Raw genomic sequence first — 15,646 nt, forward strand, 5'->3', positions numbered from 1 at the left:
TGGGGGTGGGGGTGGATGGAAGAGGTGCTGGGGCCACGCATGCCCTTCAGTTACAGAGAGAGAAACAGACCCAAGTTTGTAAGAAACTGAGGCTTAGAAAGTGCTTGTTCGAAGTAAAGAATGCAAAATTATGGATACAAGCTAGGCATGAAAGAATATTTGGTCAGGAGGGAAGAAATCCCATCAAGCACAATCTTGTTTTTCCCAAATTATATTTTTGAGGTAAGGTAGATGCACATCCCCGTGCCTGCTCCAGGGGTTGCACAACCTGCCCGACCCGTCCTACACCGAGGGGTGTAGTGCTGCACACATCACAAATTTAGGAAAGTATACAGCGATATTTTCACTCAACATGCGGTTGTGTTGTAGCTATTTTCCTACATTGTTTGGTTTCCTCCTCTTTAATGACAAGGACAGTTATATTTTGTGTGGAGAATAGAAAAAATAACGTAGCCTCTCTTCTCGTGTGGTTGATCGGAATTTTTTCTATGGAAAGCCCAATATGTGTTTATCATCTTGCGTGTAACATTCTGATTTTATTCTGAAGGTGGAAAAAGCCATTTACAACATTTAGGATGTTCATTTTCAAAAGTTCAGTGTCCTTATGGTGCCGATGGGCAGATTAGGGGGATGCCCCTCGGGAGCCCCGGGCTGCCTGCGGGAGGAGACCCCGGCCTGCTTCCCTCTCCCTGGGCCCCGCCCTCTGGCCCAGGCCCTGCCCCGTCACTTGGACCAGCTGCTTCTCACTGGCCCCTGGACTCCCAAGTTTGGTGCATTTGTAGAAGGTTCTCAGACCCCAACAGTTTAAAAAAAAAAAAAAAAAAGCCCAAAAGGTCCCCTTTCCTCTTGCTCTCATCTGCAATTGTCTTCATGGTCAGTCCACATGCAGGAGGCTGCCCCCTGCTGCCTCACCCGCTGGGTTTTTGTGCGTGAGTCATTTTGGGTGGTGGTAGCCTTCGTTTTCAGAATGGGCTTGCTCTCTCCAGCCTGCAGGGGTTGAAGCCCCCAAGGAACCACCTGCATCAGATGTTTCTGTTTCCTGGAGGTAGCAGTGATTCCTGTCGACCCTGGACCTCCAGGCCTCCACCGAGGCCCTTTAGGCAGGTGGTAGAGAAGGTCCAGCCTGGGGTGCCTGGCTCAGGTGGCCAGGCATCCTGTGTCCCCGGGCAGCTGGCCCCCGCACTCTGATCCCTGGCAGGCTGGGTGGGGGTGGGGGGGACTGATAGGAGCTGTGTGGTCTTGTGGGTGGCGTGGCCTGGATAAAGGCCGTGGGCCCCAGGATCTGATAGCAAGCGCCGCTGAGCCTTCCCTCACTGGGCGCTGAGAACATAGTGGTGCGCAAAGTGCTGAGAGCCGCTGGGGGTGATGGACAGTAGGGTAATCACATAATCCCAGCTCGGGAGAAGTGCTGGGAAGGGAAAGTGCTGGAGACAGTGCGTGTCCTGGGGTCAGGGCAGACTGCCCCTGCCTGCGCCTATTCCGATCTAGACGGAGCCTCACCCTCTCGCTCTCCAGCCAGGTGGCCTGACCCAGAGGGGTGGGCTCAGAGAGCCTTGAGTCTGTGCAGCCACTTCTCCAGGACTTCAGAGTGGTGAGCCGGGCGGGGCAGCGTCCTGGAAGATGTATTTACGTGCGCTGATGTGGCCCGTTCTGCACCCCTCTCTGTTACGGCCTGCCTGTTGGTGCTCCCTCCAAATTTATATGTTGAAACCCTAATATCCAAGATGATGGCACAGGAGGTGGAGCCTTAGATGGGTGGTGGGCCACGGGGGCAGAGACTGAGTGAGAATAATGCCTTTGTAAAGTGGATGCGAGAGTGCCTCGCCCCTGCACCTCAGGGGACTGCCTGGAGTCCTCCTCCACCAGGGGAGGCCCCACCCGGGCTCCGCAAAGGCCTTGGGTCACAGCGGTCAGGTGCAGCTAAGACGGCTTCTCCCGGGGAGACTTTTCTCACTTTGCCCAGAACCTAAACTGGATTGAGATGTTGTTCAGCCGACTCCTCGGCACCCTGTGCTTGACAAGAGAGAACTTGTTGCACTGTCTTGTCATTTCTTTTTTTAAAATCATCTTTTAAATTTATTTTTTAATTTTATATATTTTTTACATCATTTTTCATTTCTGCACAATGTATGCATCTTCATCTTGGCTAGACAAGGGAGGGTGGGAATTGTCTTATAATTTCTTGTGAGTCTTTTCTGCAGCTCCAGGCTCCTTGGGCGGTGGGTTGCTTGAGCTGCAGTGTCTTTCTCCCTCCCCCTTTGCCTCTCCTTCCCTCCCTCCCTCCCCCCCTCCCTCTCTGTGCCAGCCCCTGCAGCAGTGTTATCATCAGGAATATCTCAGCTCACACCCAGGCAGGTGATCTTCAGGGGTTGTGGGGAGAAAATGCTGGAATTTACAATTTAATTTATTTTGCTCTTTAAACATCTGTTTTGTTATAAGGTTTAAGAGCGCATTTTAACTGTTTGTGATGATGCGGATGTCCTGTCATCACTTGCTGTGTAGTTGGCACAACCGAGGAGCTGAGTTTCTAAATACTAAAAAATGTGTTTTGGTGGCAGCGTGGTTAGTGACTGCTGTCCTGGGAAACAACAGAGGCTGAGACCGTCCGCTTATCCTGGGGGTTTGTGTGTGTACATGAGTGAGTGAAAAATGCACCTAGCTCATGTGCCCCTGATGATACCCTCAAAAGAGTCTTCAGACCACTGGTCCAGATGGAACAAGAGTACTGAGGAATTGGAGATGGAGTGTCCATGGGGCAGGGGTGGGGGCTAGTAAGACATGTCTTAGAATTTAAAAGCCTCAAAGTAGGAACAGATCTTACAGGTCCTTAGTTTTCCTGAAGAAAGTAAGCCTTGGGCCAGGATGGGTGGGCCTGAAACGCTAAACTTAAATCCTTTTAAAAACTTACATTGTCGAGGGAACTTTGACGTCTAACCCTGTGTTTTGGGGGCACGGCTTCATGCCTCTGCAAGTGTTTGTCACCACACCGCACTAACTAGCAAAGTACCAATAATTTTCCACTCTAGTCCACTGAGCGCCTCCCACTTTTGCTCATGTCCACCCACCATTCCCTTCTGGTAGCCTGAGCTCTGCATTCAGGCTTCAAGGACGGCCTCCCTGTGTCTGTTCCTGCACTTTCCCATGTTCCACCTACGAGTGGAGCATCCAGTATTTGTCTTTCTTCTTCTAGCTTCCTTGGCTTAGCATTATCCCTCCAGCTCCATCCCTGTCATCCACCTTATATGGCAATATTTCCCCTCTTTTTCATAGCCGAGTAGTACTCCACTAAGTGTAAACACCACCTCTCCTTTTTCCACTCATCTGCATTTAGGTGGTTTCCATGCGTGACTGTTGTAAATAGTGCCACACTGAACATAGGAGTGCACGCATCCCTTTGAATTAGTGCCTTTATATTCTTTGGGTAGATACCCAGATAGATGCCCAGGAGTGGGATTGCTGGATCATGTGCTAGATCTATTTTTTAATGTTTTGAAAGAGTCTGGATCAATCTACATTCCTATCAACAGTGTATGGGACTTTCTTTTTCTCCACAACCTCACCAACACTTGTTTCTGGGCTTAATCAATATGGGTCATTCTTCCAGGTGTGAAGTGGTCCCTCTTTGTGGTTTTGGTTTGCATTTCCCTAATGATAGTGGTTGTGAGCTTTTTTCCCATATATCTATTAGCTGTCTGTATGTCTTTGTCGGGAGAAGTGTTGATTTAGCTCTTCTGCCCATTTTTTGGTTGGGTTATTTGTTTTCTTTTTGTTGCGTTATATGAGTTATTTGTAGGTTTGGGATATTAGCCCATTGGTGAATGTGTGATGACTGTGCAAATATTTTCTCCATTCTGTCTCCTTATTTTAATGATAGTTTCTTTGCTGTGCAGAACTTTTTAGTTAAATGTACTCCCATTTATTTTTTTTTCCCCTCAGTTGGAGCTGTGTCCCCAAAGACATCCCTAAGCCAAGGTTGTGGAGTGTTTTGCCTGTGTTTTTGTCTCTGTATTTTATGGCTACATGTCTTACATACAAGTCTTTAATCCATTTTGAGTCAAGTTTTGTGTATGGTGCGATAGTGGTCTGGTTTCATTTTTTTCCATGTGGCTGTCCAATTTCCCCAACACCATTTGTTGAAGAGACTGCTTTTTTCCATTGTATGTTCTTGGTTCCCTGGTCATAAATTAACTGTCCATGTAAGTATGGGTTTATTTCTGGGCTCTCATTTTATTCCTTTGATCTGTGTGTCTATTTTTAGTCCAATATCATATTGTTTTGATTGCTGTTGCTTTATAGTATAATTTGAAGTCTGGGCACATGCTTCCTTTCTCTTTTTCTCAGAATTGCTTTGGCTGTTTAGGGTCTTTTTGTGGTATCATACAAACTTCAGTAATGCTCCATTTCCTTGAAAACAGCTAGTGGAATTTTCATAGGGATTGTATTAAATCTGCGTGTTGGTTTGGGTAAGATGGTCATTTTAACAATATCCTTCCAATCCATGAGCCTGGAATGTGTTTCCAGTTCCTTGTACCTTTTATTTTAACAATGTCTTAAAGTTTTCATGTATAGGTCTTTCACCTCCTTTATTACATTAATTCCTAGATATATTATTTTTGATGCAATTGTAAATGGGATTTTCTTGATTTTTTTTTTTTTTTTTTTTAAAGATTTATTATTTATTTATTTGTTTGTTTATACATACAAGCACTGGGTACAGTCAGAAGTGCGGGAAGGTGAGAGAATTCACCAGAGCGGGGAGCAGAGCAGGCAGAAGGACCGAAGTACACTGCTGAGGGGAGCAGTGGGCGGCAGGAGAGGTCTGCGCGCCTTTTTTTTTTTTTTTTTTACTCTTCTAGTTTTTTGTTCCTATAAATGCAGGAGACTTTTGTATATTGTGTAGTGTACCACTTCACCGTACCGATTTATTGTTTCTAATAGTTTTTTTTTTTTTTAAGCAGAGTCTTAAGGGTTTTCTCATATTACCATTTCATCTGCTGACAACTTAAATATTCTGCAGACAGCCTTTCCATGTGCCTCTCCTAATGCTTTACCCAAATTTATTTTTCTCTCTAGCACTTTTCCAATTTGGTATTACATTGTTTTACTTATTGTCTATCTCCCTTCAACAACTGGAGTATAAACTCCATGAGGACAACACCATGTCTGGGGCCCGACACACAGCAGTGGTTCAGAATGTATTTGTTCAACAACCAGTAATGGGAGGAGGTGCACCATGGGGGAAAACGAGAGATCAGCCTAAACAGATATTGGGAGATGGGGAGAGAGAGAAGGGCTTTGAGGGCCTCTGTGAGGAGCTGGTGCCCCATGGCTGCTCAGTCCAGCAGCCCACAGATGTGGTCAATAATAGTTGGTTAATGGTGGCAGCCATGAACTTTGGAGTCAGAGAGACCTGGGTTTGAATTGCAGTTCTACTGCTTGCTGTGCAATGCCCTGAGATAATTTACTCAACTTTTCTAAATACTTAGTTTCCTCGACTGTAAATGAGGAAGTAACACTATCTTACTTCTTAGAATTGTTAGTTGGATTAAAGACTGTAATGTATATGTATCTGTGAAGCATGACTACAGAGACTAGATGTATATGGACTATAACCACATGGTGCCCATGCTGTGCAGAGAACTTTTACTCCATATTAACTGAATAAATGAATGACATGAATGATATACTGTGTAGGACTGGGGTTGGAAAACACTGGGTTACTTAGTAGATAGCAGTTTATTTCAATGTAACAAAAGCCTTAAGAATGTTTACTCCTTGTTATCCAGTAATTGTACTACTAGGAACCTGCACTAAACAAATAATAAGAGATATGAAGATTTACAGTAAGTCCTCACTTAACAAGCGGTTTGATGGTTTTTGTCAAGGTTGGCTGGGCTTTTTGCTTATAAGCATTCTAATGAAATGATAGTGAGGATCTTCTGTGCTTAAAAATCTATTCACTGAAGCTGTTATAGCAAGACCCAAATAAAAAACTTAAATAGTAGGCAGTCTCGTCACCCAGCAGCAGCCACGTGGAGAGCTATGATACAAGTTACTAAAAACCTGACCTTACAGAATATAATCCAGCTGGGGGAAGTGTCCAGGCAGTACTCGTGAGACAAGTATATGAAGTTATATGCCATATGATCACAATTACAACATAGTTTTAAACAAAAAACTAGAAAGATGCACTAAACTAGTAGCTGTGGTTTTCTTTGGTGGGTAGATCCGGGGCACCTAAGTCTGCCTGCTGCTCTTCCCATCACTGATCTTAGTTCCTTGGTGAAGGTCGCCCACCATTTCCTAGGCTGTTCTCCTCAATGAGCTCCATTAGAACTTGAGTGGTCACACTTGGATGCACTCTTGCATTTGGGGGGGGGTTTCTGCCCAATCTGTGTGACCCTTCCTCCCAGGGTGTAGATTGGAGAAGAAAGCTCTCTCCAGGACATCATGGGGAAAGCTTAGGACTTAAGAGTTACCGGGCCTCCTCATGACATAGGAGTTAAATCTTAGCACTATCATGCTATCACCTCTGGGGCCTGAGTTCCATCCCCGGCCAGGGAGCTACCCACATGGCGCGGCAGACCTCTCCTGTCTCGCCCGCTGCTCCCCTCTGGAGTGTATTTCAGCAGATCTGCCTATTCTTCCCACTCTGTCTCTGGTGAATCCTCTCACCCCTGCATCTCTGGACTGTACCCCAGTTCTATGCATAAATACATCAATTTTAAAAAAGACTTTTTTAAAGAGGAGCGGCTAACTGGCTTGATGAAACCACTCACACTGGGCAGCAAAGTGAGAGCACAGCCCCTCTGGGTCAGTTACCAGTGTCCAGTCCAAGCCTGTGAAAGAAAAGCTGGACATGGAGAGGCGGCGGATGAGGCGGGCTGGAGCCCAGCGGCCACCCCTGTGTCCATCTACTGCCCATGTGACCACAAGACCCTCCGGGAGTAACATCTCCCACTTCCACCTCCAGAAATCTTGCCAAAGTTCTTTCTGTCCAGCTCTCATAGAGAGCTGCTTTCATTGGCGTCTGGACACAGAGTTCTCAGTTTACCCAAGTAACAGCTCAGTTCAACACCATGCGTGTCGTCAGCATTTCCCTTTGGCCCGGAGCCGCCACCCTTCTCTAATCAGAGAGGTGCCTTTCTGGGCCTGTTGCAAAACAGCTCTGGGACTGCCTGCTCCTTGGAATCCATTTCTTGGATGCTAAGTGTTCCTTAACACTGCCCGGATTCCACGGCCCTGATGCATAACCTGGTCACAGCTTGCTTTGACACCGGTGCCCACCAACAAGTGTGCAAAGCTCTGGTGCCCAGAACACTCAGCTGCTGCTTCCTGGAGCCTTTCCCTGGGGTCTCCCAAGAAGGAGCGCTGCTCTGTTCACCTCCGAAGGCCAAGCGGATAAAAACTTGAGCTTCAGAGGAAGACAGCCCTTGAGATGAATCTTGACTAATCTTGACTCTTGGCAAGACCTTCACCAACTTGAACCCTAGTTTTCTTTAGATTGGTGGTAAAGGTTTCCAGCTTCCCTCACAGGGTGTGAGGTTCAAGTGAAATAACAGAAGACATGCCAGGGCTGTCACTGCTCTCGAAGCTTGTGCCCGGACCTGACCCAGGTCCCCTGACTGCCTCCCACCCCAAAGACAGGTCCACACCCCTCCCCCCACAATGTTTCTTCTCTCGTAATGGGAGGGACTCAGCCGTTCCCCTGAGGGCACCTCCTATGTGTCTTTGCATTTTCCCCAAATGCGTGGCCTAAGCGTCCCAGCAGCCTCACAGTCAGCGTTTGCCCGTAGTACCCCCTCTCAACCAGCCTGTACCACCCCCACCTTGCCAGACCTGGCGCGGCGATGAGTTGGCTATGATGGGTCTTTGTTGTCTCTCCGGCCTGCACACCCCTCGCCCATGGCTGCTCTTGCTCGTTTCTCTCGGGAGCTGCCGAGCTGCAGAGAAAGGCCTTTGGAACCTTCTCTTTTCAACCGGGCTTTATTGAATTTCACCTCCATTTTTCTTTCCCAAATAGGAACATCATTTATCTTGGACTTTAAGTTACAGCGCTCTTTAAGAGCTTTCTTTTCCCAGCTGCATTTGTTGACACACAGTCAATCTGTTTCTTGCCTCCACCCCCCACCCACCCCACCGGCAGGCCATAAAGTGTCCACAGCTGCGCCCTTTATTACCTTCGCTTTCTGCGCCCGCGAGGGGGATGAGCTGAAATATAGCACAGTCATTACCGCGGACAAAAAGGGACAATTTAAAGACATTTTTTGCTTTTCATCGGGGAATCCAATGGCACAAAAGAAAGTGCATCATTTTATTGTAAATGCTTTTTAAATATGGGTCACTTGGCCATCATCCGTCCCAAAGGATGGAAAAGTTCAAAGCGCAAAGGCAGTCACACAGTTCCTCGGTTTGCCCCCCACTCCCCCCTCCCGGCCTTTTAAATCCTGCTAATTGATACCAGGAAAATAAGGCGGCAGAAGCTCCACCAGTCTACGCACTCCGTCTTCCAGTGAAAAGCACGTCAAACAATTTTACCATACCAGGAATGACCGCCTCCAGCCTCTAAAGGTCTTATTATTTTTGCTTTTGCTTCAGGAAGAATTAGACTAGGAGGCTGGTGGTCTGGTCTTTCAGAACAGGGTGATTTTCTCAGCCCTGGTGGAGGGGACATGTGCTATCTGCCAAGGCTTCAGAGGAGGCCTGCTCGGGGGCTGGCTGTACTGCTGGCGGCCCGGACAGGTGAAGGGTGAGTGCAGAGCGCAGGTGGAAGGGGCTAGGCAAGGGGAGTAGCTGCTCTTCTGAGAATGGCGTCCCCTCGGCAGCAGCGCGGGCATGATGCTGATGTGCGTTGGCATGGTGATGAGAAGACAGGCAGCAGGCGGCGAGTGAAATGCCACTTTCAGAGAAGATGGTCAAATGGGGCCTCCTGGCCACTCCCTCTTTCTGGCAGGTTCCCTCCATCTACAACCTGAACCTGGCTTTCCCTCTAGAAAGAGAGCAGGGCTGGAGGAGCAGATTGGCCCATAGAAAGTAGGACCAAGTTTCTAATGCTCCTGGAATGAGGGTGGACTGTCCCCTCCTGAGAGCCGGCTGTCTGGGGTGCCACACCCGAGCTCAAGTGCTGCTCTGCCAGCTCTCGCTCTCAACAAACACCCCTGTAAACTGGAAGTGGTGCTGGGAACCCTCCCACCACGCGGTGCTGCTGGGGAGAGTGAGTGAGCTCGTGTGCAGGAGGTGGCTGTTGCGTACTAGATGATCTGGCCTTGGAAATGTTTGATGCAACTAATTCTGAAGCAGGAAGTAGAGCCCCAGGATTTGTGTTCTGGGCTATGTGGATGGATTGACATGGATGCTGACCTCAAACAAAAAGCTGTCAGTTATTCAATCAACAAAATGGATTTATTTGGAACCAATAAATGGGCTGGTTGGCGTGTGCAGTCTCGCGGTGGAACTCACATGCACGTCCCCTGATCCAAGGCCAGTACCACCTTGTATATTCTTTGGAGGAGCTTCCGGGTACAGTCCCTCTCGCCTTCCTCTGGGGCAGGGATGTAACCTCACTTCCTATAGAAGGTACAAGGTATATTTGGCTCCTGTAATTTGCTGATTGCGCGTGCTTGGAAACTTCTGGCCTCCTGACCTAAGTCGGGTTTCTGTGTATCAGCTTTCACAACAGCTTTCCAAGACATTCAGGTGGGAAACAAAATGAAACGGTGTCAAGAGATGCGCAGACAGCCTCCCTGGATGAGGTGCACAGGAGGAGACCTTGGCTCTGGCCCTGAGCTGAGGACCCCTCCCCGCGGTGGGCAGAGGTGTCCTTTAGGATCTGCTGATGCGCACTGGAGCGCATCTCCACTGCTGACTGGTAACCGACCTAACCTCCTAAGCTGCTGAGCCGCCATGTCCCCCCGCTAAGTCAGGACAATAGTGGTCATGCCCATCAGTTATTCTTCTTTTTTTTTTTTTTTTTTTTTGGTGGGACCCTCGCCGGTGGCCAGGCATCGAACCGGTGCTGCAGAGGCTGTGGCAGCTTCGCAACCCATCACTCAACTGCTGCGCCACCAGGGGAGGCCCCCCTCAGTTATTCTTATCACTCCTGAGAACTTAGAGAAATGGAGACGGTGGATGAAGGCTTTCCTTCCTCTCTGCCCTTCCAGCCTACCTGCCTACCTTTCTGCTGGATGGAAGGAAAATAATTGTTTCCTCACAGGTTTAAGAATCAACTGTAATTCCGCGTGAGACAGTGGGGTAGAGAAACGCAGAACATAATTTTGGGTCATATAACTCAGCAGGGAACCCCCACTCGGCCAGTTCCGGCTTTGTGACTCGGAACTTCATCCTTCTGAGCCTCAGCCTTCTCCTCAGCTAGAAGGTACAAGACTCCTTCCTGGTAGAGGGTTAGGTGCGATGACACAGATGACATCGAGGTCGTCTTTCTCTTCGTGGCTGCCTGTCGTGTGTTTCGCACCAGAGCGAGCAGCAGCGTCCAATAGAGCAGGCGGGAGGGCGATGAGAGGGAAGGTGGAGTCTTTCAGGAAAGGCAGAGCGTCTTTAAGCTGTAACTCCGGAAGACTTCAGCAGACACTCCCCCCCTGGAAAGTGCTTATAATTCTGCTGAGTCTCCCCTTCACCGTAGCTCTCACAATTCAGTTCCTGCTCTTCTCATCTGGTGGTGATGACGACGACGATGTCAGCCAGCTGTGACACCGTGATTTGCAACCAGACACACACATCTGGCCCCTGTGCTGGCACAGGGCTCCTGACACCTGTGGGATTTCCTGAGTCGTGAGAATGGCCGGGGGTCTTTGTTTCCGTGTTGAAGCGCCTTTTGCCACCTAAGCACGGGGGCTGGTTGCCAGGGGGCGGGGAGCCCATCAGAGGGTTGGAGATCCTCTGCTCATCTGGGGGAGGAGAGGGGCGAGAGGGCGAAGCGATCAGCAGTGGCCAGTGAGCTCACCCATTTGGCCTGTCTTGGGGCCTCCACAGCAACCCTAGGGGAGGGGCGTGGAGCCGGGAGGGGTGGTGGTTGGAGAGGGCATGAAAGCTCTGCGTCCTTTCGCCACCTGGCCCCGGGCCTGTCCTGAGCTAGATCCCCTTATAATAAGGCGGTAGCCCGGCTCTGTGCTCCACTCTAGCAAACTCACCTGACCCCAGGCGGGGGTCACTGGGACCGAGCACGGGTGACCGCCGGGTTTGCGGTGGGCCTCTGAGGGGGCGCCGCTCTGTAGGCCGTGCCTGTCACCCGCGGGCTGGGTGCTGTCCTCAGGGAGACGGCGTGAGGATCAGGGAATTTCGGGCCTATGTCTGGTCCCGGAGAATTGCGCGTTGTGGGGGGGAGCCCCCCTGGATCTGGTGTCGACTGCGAGTGTGACAGTAGCGCGAGAGGAAGGGGAAACACGGGTCTTTCCCACCCACAAACATTTTGGCGCAAACTTAGGGGAAAAAACCTCTGCCTTGACTTCCCTGAAAACCGCCTAGACGAGCAAGGACTTGATCAGAAAATCCCTTCCACTCTGTGGCGACGCAGGAGGTGCAAGAAGCCGGCGATGCCGTGACTTTGCTTTCCTGAGCCTCCGGGAGCTGGCTGGGCCCCAGCTCCATTTCCTGTAATCTTGGTAATATCTAGACTCTGGATCCAGCAGCAGCAGCGCCGTCAGTTTCTGAGCGAGTCAAGTACAGTAAGTGCTTCAAGAGCCGCATCGATAAGTTCTTGGACATCCCCACGGGAAGCAGCGTAACACCGAGTCGGGACCTTGAAGAGAGTCGTTTTGTTCGACTTGGGCCAGGATTATTTGGTAACAAAATGACCTTGGACCAGAGGACACCCTTTGAGCACCTACTGCACACGGCAGAACAGAGCGGCCCCTCCTGCGCGTCGCTCCCTTCTCATTTCCTTCGCGCGTTGCTCAGCCGCAGACGTGCTCGGCGCTGGTTGTGGTTATTGCTTCCCGGGCCCGCCCCGCCGTGAGGAGCCCGAGGGCTGAGCCTGCCCGGTTGGACAGCCAGGGCGGGGCAGCAGGGCACAGAACGGGGCCAGCAGCAGGCAGGGTCTCTAGGGAGTCTGCCTCGGTGGCCAAACGAGACCCCCGGGGTCTCCGCTTCTCTCCCGGTCTCCGTTGGGTCCTCCGAGGCGCCCGGGCGCGCCCGAGCTGGTTCCCCGCGCGGCCGGCAGACAGTCCGCAGCCCGCGGGGCCACGCGCCCCTCCGCGCCCGGGGCCGGCACCGCCTGCTCGGGCCGCCAAGCCCCAGGCTCGCTCTGAGAAGCCGCCTGACATCCCAGGCTCCGTCCCCGGCTGCTTCGCTTCGCCTGAATCCCGCTTCCCCCGTCAGGCGAGACTCAGGTTAGCGCCCCAGCGGCGCGGGGCCCGGGGAGAGAATCCGGCCGCTGCCGCGCGTCCCGCCGGGGGTCTCGCCACGACCCCGGGCTGCTCCTGCCTGCGGGGTCCCCAGAGCCTGAAGGTGCAAGGACCGCTACCGTGGCTCGGAGCCGTCTCCCACCTTAACTTGCAGCTCGCAGGGCATCCCGCCGGCCGCGGCTGGTGAAGCGCCGTCAGCCCGGGGAGGGGAGTTCGGGCCGGTTCCTCGCCGTCCCCGAGCGCGGAGCGGCCGGGCTAAGCGCCCCTGGTCAGCGGGCTCCGGCGCGTGGTCGCGGGGGCTCCGGAAAATGCCGGTTCCCTCGTGTTCCGCCGACGCGCGGCTGTCCGTGCCCGCGGGGCTCCCGCCTCGTCGCGGTGGCGCGCCTGTGCCCAGAGACTGGCCTTCCTCGGCCGTCCAGCCAGCCCGGGGTTGGTTTCCATGACCTGTCAGGCCAGTCCCGTTTTCCGAACACTCCGCGAACAGAATCCTCCGCCTCTCCTTTCTTCTGGGTCTTCCTTCCTGGCAAAATCGCCTGCTTGGTGTCGGAGCGTGTGTGCCTGCAGGCGTGCACGCAGGAGGGGGTGTGTGTGCACACGTCGTCCTCTCATCTGTATGTGTTTCCCTTGTTCCTTTCCCCGCCGCCAGGGTTTATATGCTCGCGTGCCTTTCTCCCCGCCCTTGACTGCAGCGCCCTGGCTGCCTTCACGTGCGCGAGTTGTTTCCTTTGTCAGTCTGTTCTTAGGTGTCCAGTATTTGGCTTTGTCATTCTGACTCATTCACTACTTGTGATTTCCCTGAACGCTCTCCCTTTGCTGACTTTCACCTTTCTTTAGGGCTGCATAGTATTCCATCCCGCGGGTGTAAGACATCTTGATCCAACCTTCTGTGGGTGGGCATTTAGGCTGCTTCCGTGCTGCATTAGACATTGTAGACCATGTGATTTTTTTTTTTTTTTAATAGAGGCATGTTTTATTTATTTATTTATTTGTTTGTTCATTTGTTTTGTTTATACATGCACTGGGTACAGTCAGAAGCGCAGGAGGGTGAGAGAATTCACCAGAGCCAGAGCGGGGAGCAGAGCAGGCAGAAGGACCCAGAGCGGGGAGCAGAGCAGGCAGAAGGACCGAAGTACACTGCTGAGGGGAGCAGCGGGTGGCAGGAGAGGTCTGCGCACCATGTGGGACCCTCCTCCGGTGGCCGGGGAGCAGCCGGGAATCGAACCGGCGCCGCAGAGGCTGCGGGCAGCTTCGCAACCCAGTGCTCTACCGCTGCGCCACCGGGGAGGCCCCATGTGATTTTTTTAATTGATGGTTTCATATTCTTTATATAGATGCCATCCTTGCCTTGGTCCTGATCTTAAGGGAAAGCTTTCCGTTTTTCCACCTTTAAGTACATATTGAGTACAGCTTTGTAATATACCGTTAAGTATTACATGGATTGTATTGTAACATCACCTTTACGATATTGATAGTTTTCACCTTTTCCCATCTTGTTCAGTTTTTTTAAGATTTATTTTTATTTATTTATACAAGCACTGGGGTACAGGCCAGAGGCGCGGGAGGGTGAGCGGATCCACCAGAGACAGAGTGGGGAGCAGAACAGGCAGAGGGACCCAAATACACTGCTGAGGGGAGCAGCAGGCGAGACAGGAGAGGTCTGCTGCGCCATGTGGAAATCTCCCTGGCCGGCCGGGGATTGAACTGGCGCTGCAGAGGCTGTGGACAGCTTCACAGCGCTGTGCTCAACCCATTGCTCCACCAGAGGAGGCCCCTGCTTTCTCTACATCTATTTAAATTATGAGTTTTATCTTTACTTTGTTGATATAATCGGTTACGCTGATTGTTTTTACACATCTTACATCATCATCGCATCCCTGGGATAAATCCCACTTGATCGCGTTGTGTAACCCTGTGATGTATTGTTGATTTGACTTGCTAGTATTTTGTTGAAGATTTTTACATTAATGTTCCTCAGGGATATTGGTCTGAATTTAATTTTCTTGTGCCATCTTTATCTGGTTTTGGTATTGTGGTAATATTGGCATCATCAAATGTATTAGGCAGTGTTCTCTCTTCAATTGTTAGGAAAACACTTGAGCAAAGTGGGCACCTGTCCTCCTCTCTACCCCTCTCTTGCCCAGGCCTGCTACAGGCCTCACACGTGGCCAGCAGCAGCCTTCCAGGTGCTCTCCCTCTCGGTCCCCTCGCCAGTCCGTTCTCTGCAGGCAACCCTGGTGATCTTTCCAGTGTGTCCCCAGCTGGCCTGAACTCCTTGTTCTAGTCAGGTTCCTCTGCTCGTGTTCTGCAAACACGTAATGGGCGCTTTGCCTGGGTACTGAGCCAGTTCTTCATGGTAGGAAACAGCTTTCTGTTCATGGGAAGCTCACCCTCGGCTCAGACGTCACCTATGAAGCTGCTGTGCAGCCCCCACGAGCCTCCTGTCATCCCAGAGCACCCCGCGTCGGCTCGGTGTGTTGATTTCTCACGCGGCAGGAGCCGCGGGCATAGACTGTCGTGCTGCATCCCCGAGCGCCCAGGTAGAAACCTGGTAAATGGTTGCTGAACAAATTGCTATGAATGGGTGCGCTTGTGAGTATGGGGCGCTCAGAATAGCTCCCGAATGGGGGCGGGGTCTGTCATGTGTATTGTGGAGATGAGGAAATGGAGTGAGAAAAATGTTCACATTATTTTCCCAATTGTGTCTTTTCCACTCAGTCTCCTCTGAAATCTTTTTCTTCCCACCATATAAGGCTTTGTTGCGTTTTTCTCAGATTGCAAAAACAACACAGTGTCGTCTTTCCACAAACACCAGACAGGCTTTAGTTCAAATTGTGTGACTTGCTGGCTCTGCTTTACGGCACGTGACATCTTTATGCCTCAGTCTCCTCTGCTGTAAGGAGGGAGCTACTCCCGAGGCTGTCGTGGAGACAAAATGAGAAGCGCTTGAGAAGTGCGGGGCAGTGCCCGGCGCACTGAAAGCTCAACGAATGTGCACAGCTGATTGTCACGCTCAACACGGAACACGCGGAGGTCTGTGAGACCCAGAACCACCTGGAGCCCATGGCCCAGGCACTTCGCTGGGTTGCAGCGAAAGGAACTAGGAGATTGCAGACGTTTCGGAGAGTCATTTTGATTCCTCCTCGGGACAGTTTTCCTCAACCGGGTTCATCTGAAACCCACGACTCAAATGACCGCGGCCCTGGAGGCACGTGGGCCCGTCCTGTCCTCAGACACCTGAGCCCCGTCGTGCCTCCATCTCTCTCCTTTAGGAAAGGCTGCTTTGATGC

The 15,646-nt window shown here is 51.2% G+C and overlaps 1 long non-coding RNA gene across 8 annotated transcripts in view; it reads left to right on the top strand.

Annotated features, from left to right (window-relative positions):
- The window catches only part of LOC119247335 (uncharacterized), a 76,085-nt gene that overhangs the window by 30,581 nt on the left and 29,858 nt on the right, over positions 1-15,646 (top strand). The gene's annotated exons all lie outside the window — the stretch shown is intronic.

This window comes from Talpa occidentalis, unplaced genomic scaffold (genome assembly GCF_014898055.3).
Source record: "Talpa occidentalis isolate TD23 unplaced genomic scaffold, MPIMG_talOcc4v2.1 talOcc4.16, whole genome shotgun sequence".
Taxonomy (NCBI): domain Eukaryota; kingdom Metazoa; phylum Chordata; class Mammalia; order Eulipotyphla; family Talpidae; genus Talpa; species Talpa occidentalis.